Raw genomic sequence first — 5933 nt, 5'->3', positions numbered from 1 at the left:
CGCTCGTCTTCGTTACTAGTCAGCTGCTTCTTTGACCCTGCACTGGCGCTGCTTGAGTCTGGTATTGCCCCAAAGTTCTACCCCCTTATCCCTGTGTGCTTGTCTCGTATCTTACTGTTTCGTCGACGCCGATGACGCTCCCGGACCGAAAAAGGAGAGAGGTAGTGTGCTAGAAGAGAAGGCTCAATTTTTCAAAAAATTGAACGAAAGTGAGCTTAATCTTTACCTACAAGAGAGACAGTTGGCGGGTTAGTAAAGTAGAGGCAAAGAGCGCTATTGAGGTAACCGAGGACCTCGTGGTTCCGAAAAATGGCTCAAGCCGCCAGCAGCAGCGGTGGTAGTGGTAGTCGCGTGGGACGATCAAGAAAAAGGGGTCAATAAGGCTTTTATACGATATCTTGCAGGTGTAGAGCCATGAATAATTGAGTGATTATGTCTTCGGGGACGAGCGACGGATTGACGGTACTATGAAGAGTCAAAGTGGCGAAGATACAAAGTGTGCAAGACAACAGCTGGAATATGGTGTCAGTGGGCATTGTTCCTTTAATAATTCCAGGTAAACATAAATGGGGTAAAAATAACAGAAGTTTTATGTTGGATCAAGTGAAATGGGTTATTTGTTGAATTAAACAATGATGGTGATAGTCATGGTTATTATATTGTGTAAGCGCAACCTCAAGGATTCATATTTTATGTTGTTTAGTGTTTTCGAAGTTGGACGTTGTCAATTGTTTAGTTCTGTAATGAATGGGGATTTGTGAGTGACACAGATTAAAATACACTTTTCTGGGGGCATAACTTGTTTTTAGTCATATTTACCCATGCACTTGGTCGCATCATTATGACTGTATCCTAAACAACATTATTGACTACATACACGACATATACCTGATATTGTTGCTGTTCAATGGAGTCGTGTTAGGTATCTGCACGACTCATATTTGGGTAATTCATAGACAGAAGATCCTCATATCGCAAGTTCGCTTTCTGCCGATTCGCGCCAGAATTCTAAGCGACAGTATGACCATTACCTTATTCCGAATGATTGACCGAGCGCAGCACATGCTGCCTTACCGCCATATCTCAAGTTTAATAAATTTCGGAGAAGTGTTCGAGTCTCAACTGAGCTGGGCTGGCGTCTTATATCTGCCTCTGGCAATACGAATGTCTGTTTCACACACCTGACTATCGTTATTACTACTACAGATAAAAAATATGATTTCGCTACTCGGCATACGTAATCTGTTCGTATTCGTAACACGAACCTCTATACTTCGTTTCGTCTAAATGTCATCACGATGACATAACAATTTCTCCTCATCCCTCGCTAGGTATGCTCCGCAATTTGTTGCCTAACCTTTTTTGATAGAATTAGCCTTTTTCTCCGTAGCAGACGTAAATTTGCGCCTGGCAGTAACATGTATACAGATTGGTGCATAAGAATGAGGCCATCGACATGTATAGAGCGTGTTTATATACCTCTGCGAGTACATCCGAATAGACTGTGTCACAGGGAAGAGGTGGGGAGCCAGTCAGGTGTCGCTACTCCCCAAGCGAAAATTGGAGAACGACATGTCGATCAGCAAAATAAATCGACTAGAGAGACGAAACTGTGGTACAAACGTGAGACAAACAGCCAAGCAGATACGGAAAAGAACACGACTCATCTCCCCTCGAGAAAACGTCGAAAGGTAGGTAATAGATTATTCCACGTTATCTCTGCGGCGCTTGTGCTATAAACATACGAACCCTTCACAACGGACATAGTGACAATGCTTACCAGTTTCAATGTTGTTAACAGCAACAACCAGCAGACAATGTAGTGGGTATTGTAACGCTGTGCATTCGAATGCCATCATCAGACGGCTCTAGTCGACAGGTTTTTTCCACTCAAAATAAAGCTGCTTCAAAATCTTTGGTAACTCTCAAAAACCAGCTGTCGACCGTTACTTTCTTCTATCGATGGAGAAAGCATTTCGCCTTGGCCCACCATTTCTCGTGTCTTTCCCCCAGCCTTCCGTGTCCTAAAGCACCCCACAACAATAAATTCCCATTCAAATACGTGACTTCAACTGGAAAGTTAGCCAACATTGGAACCATGGCACCGGAATAGCTAGCAGCTCCATTTGTAGCTGTTAGCGGTGGCGGCGTTAACGGCAAAGATACGCGGTTTAAACTCCGTAAAGAATTGTGGAGACAAAAAGGAAAACTATGGAAACACCGTAGATCGAAGGACGGAGAAGTGGACTTAGCAAGAAGGATGGCGTCGAGCAGACGCAGGATATGCCCATACCTTTACATGGGGAAATTTTACAAATCGCTTACTCCTTACCTATCCAGCTTATTGAGAGGTTCGATACACCGTATATTACGAGGCTACTTCAGCCAACCACTCGTTGAGTATGTACCGCCATTCTACTTTGAACGACCGTTATAGAGTCAACCGAAGTCAGTGAACATATCTGTTCTTTTTGTCTCGTCGCGTTCTATCAGACGACGTTGATACTATTGCACTACAATGACCCGTTGCTTCCGTAATCTAGCAGACCCTTTCCTTTCTTCTTCGACTTGGCTGGCTAACGGTCCAGGGGCACCGGGATACCTACGAAATAGGTTAGACACTCTAGAAATAGGCTAGAACACAAGACCGCGGCCTGTGTTCGATGCTCGTAAACATCAATTTTTAGCAAGTAACCTAAAATGGAGCGAACGGTATTCTGTTCGTCTTCAGTCTTCCTCACATTTTCCGTTCTCCGTTGCGAGGCAGATAGCGCTTTCGAGGTTTGAGATTCAATAGGTAGATCTCTTTCCTTCGCTTCTTTCCGTAGCGATTTGTACTGTTATGTCAATCTATCTACTTTCTGTCAATGTCTCGTTTCCATGTGTATCAGGTGTATGGCAGAGTGAAGCTTCTATGTTGCAGTATATGCTGGTAGTCCTGTTTGTTGGCCAGTCAAGTGCCTCAAGACACGAGGCGCCATTTTCTATTCGTTGCTCAATCGATTTGCTGGTGGCGGGACGATCGTGGAACTAATTTAAACAATGGAAAAAACTTACCAAACAGATGAATTGGCCACATTGTTGTTGACCTGTTTTGGAAGTACAAACTGACTTTATATAGCTCCATTCAAAATTATGTAACAAATATAGAACGGGACTTGTAATAAGAACCTTTTACGCAAGCCTTTTTCTTAATATTACTTAATAGAATGTTACATGTTAATCTTCTTTTTTCAATATTGTCCTATTCATCCAGTGTGAATATAGATCCTTTACCCAACACACTATTTTCTAGAGCGATTAGTATGTGCAGCTATTATAAGAGAGTAAACATGGAGATCTATGTCATAATGCAAGGCCTGATTCGAATGCCTTATACCATTAACACCAAGCTAATTAAAGGGCCACTTCGTATTGCCGTCCACGCCTCTCGAGGTCACGACCAGATTTACAAACATTGTTCCTAACACTCGTTCGAATAAATAATACGAATTAATAAAAAAAAACAGTGTTTGGATGAAGTAAGCCGCTTTTAGTGCAACATATGGTTAAAACCGGCGTTTTCATGCGTCGAAAAGTTTCCAAGGAACAGCTAGCTATAGGTCGATTCTTCTTCTTCTTCCAAGTTACAATCTTTCGCTCGTGTCTAACCTAAATCGGTCCGTCCGTATCGAAGTGTCTCAGCTCAGGGGATCGATTGGCGTATAATTGCGCTACTTGAGCTCTAATTAATCGTTAGAAATTGATCTGCATTAATCAATTAAGCAATCAATCGTGACGCTAGGATTCAATCCAAAGCGCCGGTTGATTATCATAATATAAATGCTAACTTCAAAAAATACTTGCAGTAGAAGAAAGACTAAGGTTTGGTGCATCTGAACAGGGTTGAAATGTACCATTCCACAAGCTAGCCTTCGAACCTCTAACGGGCGGATGCTTGAAGGTAGTAACTAGAAATACGTGTATAGAGAGAGATTTCAAATAAATACGGCTCAATGAAGGCCTACGATACGTTCGAAAATTTTAAAATTACATGATAAAGGAAAATACTGGGTATCAGATTATGCTTTTGTGTCGGCATGTTGTCAAATTTTGCTATTCAGAAACGTTATTCGGCCACTGACTCTACAGACCTCTATGAAAATCTCTCTTATTATTCCGTGTTGTTTAATAAGAGAGCTTAGCTTTATTTAACATGCTATAGGAGTTTTTGATTGCATTTTTAGAGTATATCGGTGAGATTTGGTTAGTTAATTTTTGAAACCTTTACAGCATCTTAAGGCTCGTTAATAAACAATGGGCTTCGTTGAATCGAATCATTATTAGGCAAATTAATAAGCATCCGTCTCTGCAATAGAGAAAAAACAGTTCCTTTGCTGAACTAGGTGTAATTTTCCAAGTTAGCTAGATACATAAGTTATATTTGCTTGATTATTGTCGCCAGTAACTAGCATCTACTGACTAAGTGATTCAATTAGCCAGATTAATTTATTAGTCAGGTTTTTTTCCTCGATTTTTACGACAATTTCGGACAGTACACCGGCTAGGACCCTCCTGGTAGCCTCCGAAATAGCTTCGTAGTAATGTCGTCGTCAAACCTCGTCCTGGGTGCATTTACTAAGGCCGTTCTAGCCGTCGAAAGAGGTGGGGCGAAACATGGATATTCTCGATGTGAAACCAGTTTTGCGGCCGACTGCTTCCCCGAGGCGGTCGAACAGCCTCGAGTGACGTAAAGACTCCCCCAAAAACACCCAGGGGTAGGGTCTGGGAACACAGGGAGTTCTTGCAATGAAACGGCTGGCTCGAGTACGGCAGCATTCACCCTTACGAACAGAGCAAGGCGTGAAAAAGCCATAAAGAAATGTTTCGAAATAGGCAGGAAGCACTTCGACTGTTGCGACAGCGGCTAAGGGCAATGAGACGATTGAGGTTTGAAATCGTGTTTCATCCAATCGTGTTTCTATAAGTTTGACCCATTCTTTGGCACCGTATGAGCCTCGCGTTAGCGTACGAAGGGTCCCGGTAAGCGAGGTTTTCCTACATGGTACTTACGATAAGGTAGAAAGGCGCGTATATCATTATTGTATTATTTTGTCGAAAGGATTTTATTGAAAATTTTCGGAAGTTGAAGTAAAAGGAGCCTGCACAAGCTCTGAGTAGAGGAACGAGCCATAATTTAGCCAGATAACAACTTTCATTTACAATATGCGTTTGTTGGGCATAACGTGACGCGTCTATTTCGACTACGAAGTATAAAAAAATAATCACTATAATTCCAGAGAAAGAAAGATTATACAGGGGTAAGCAGCATTTGAAAATCTCGATTTTAAGCCCACCTGTTCGATTGGTTGATCCTCAGTTTACCAATTATTATTATGGTTCCTGACGCACTTTTCGTTGCCATATATTTCCAACCTATCGCACCATCTGTCTGGAACCCAATAGGCAAACGGGTAGTTGGCTAAATTTTCTGAATGGAATAGTGAGCTCCAACTTGGATATACTGGAAATTAAACTACATTAGAAGAACAGTGTCTTTCCGTTGTCTCCTCCACTTTGTCCGTAGCAGTTTCCTGATCAAAGCAAGGAAAATAGCATAGCACCTACCAATTGGTGGAAGGAATAGCTGCCAAAATAAATTATCGAATATTGGCATAACTGGAAGCGGGGCAGGCCGGGAGCCTCAGTCGCTGTAGTAGTTCAGTAGACTTGGGTTATTGGCCGACCCAGCCGACGTGGGAAAGACTTTCGTCTCTGACGGTGGCTGGCCGAGTTGATCAGGCCTACCACGGCTACCGCTGGACATCTGGACTTGTCTTTATATATTACTGTCCTGCTGCCTCGTCTATAGCGAAGCCAAGATGGAGGACGTTTGGGGAACTCGCTAAACAAATCGACGAATTGGTGTGGTGTAGCGGATTGCCTCCGTTAAC

The 5933-nt window shown here is 42.5% G+C and overlaps 1 long non-coding RNA gene across 2 annotated transcripts in view; it reads left to right on the top strand.

Annotated features, from left to right (window-relative positions):
• LOC111259756 (uncharacterized) overlaps positions 1–1126 on the top strand; it is a 7257-nt gene extending 6131 nt beyond the window's left edge. For both annotated transcript variants that reach the window (XR_002679827.1, XR_002679828.1), the window contains exon 3: positions 405–1126. This is a non-coding gene — a long non-coding RNA (uncharacterized LOC111259756). The remainder of the gene's footprint in view (positions 1–404) is intronic.
• Positions 1127–5933: the final 4807 nt, after the last annotated feature.

Source organism: Varroa jacobsoni, unplaced genomic scaffold (genome assembly GCF_002532875.2).
Source record: "Varroa jacobsoni isolate VJ856 unplaced genomic scaffold, vjacob_1.0 scaffold_365, whole genome shotgun sequence".
NCBI classification, from domain to species: domain Eukaryota; kingdom Metazoa; phylum Arthropoda; class Arachnida; order Mesostigmata; family Varroidae; genus Varroa; species Varroa jacobsoni.
This window is presented reverse-complemented; position numbering and strand designations above follow the sequence as displayed.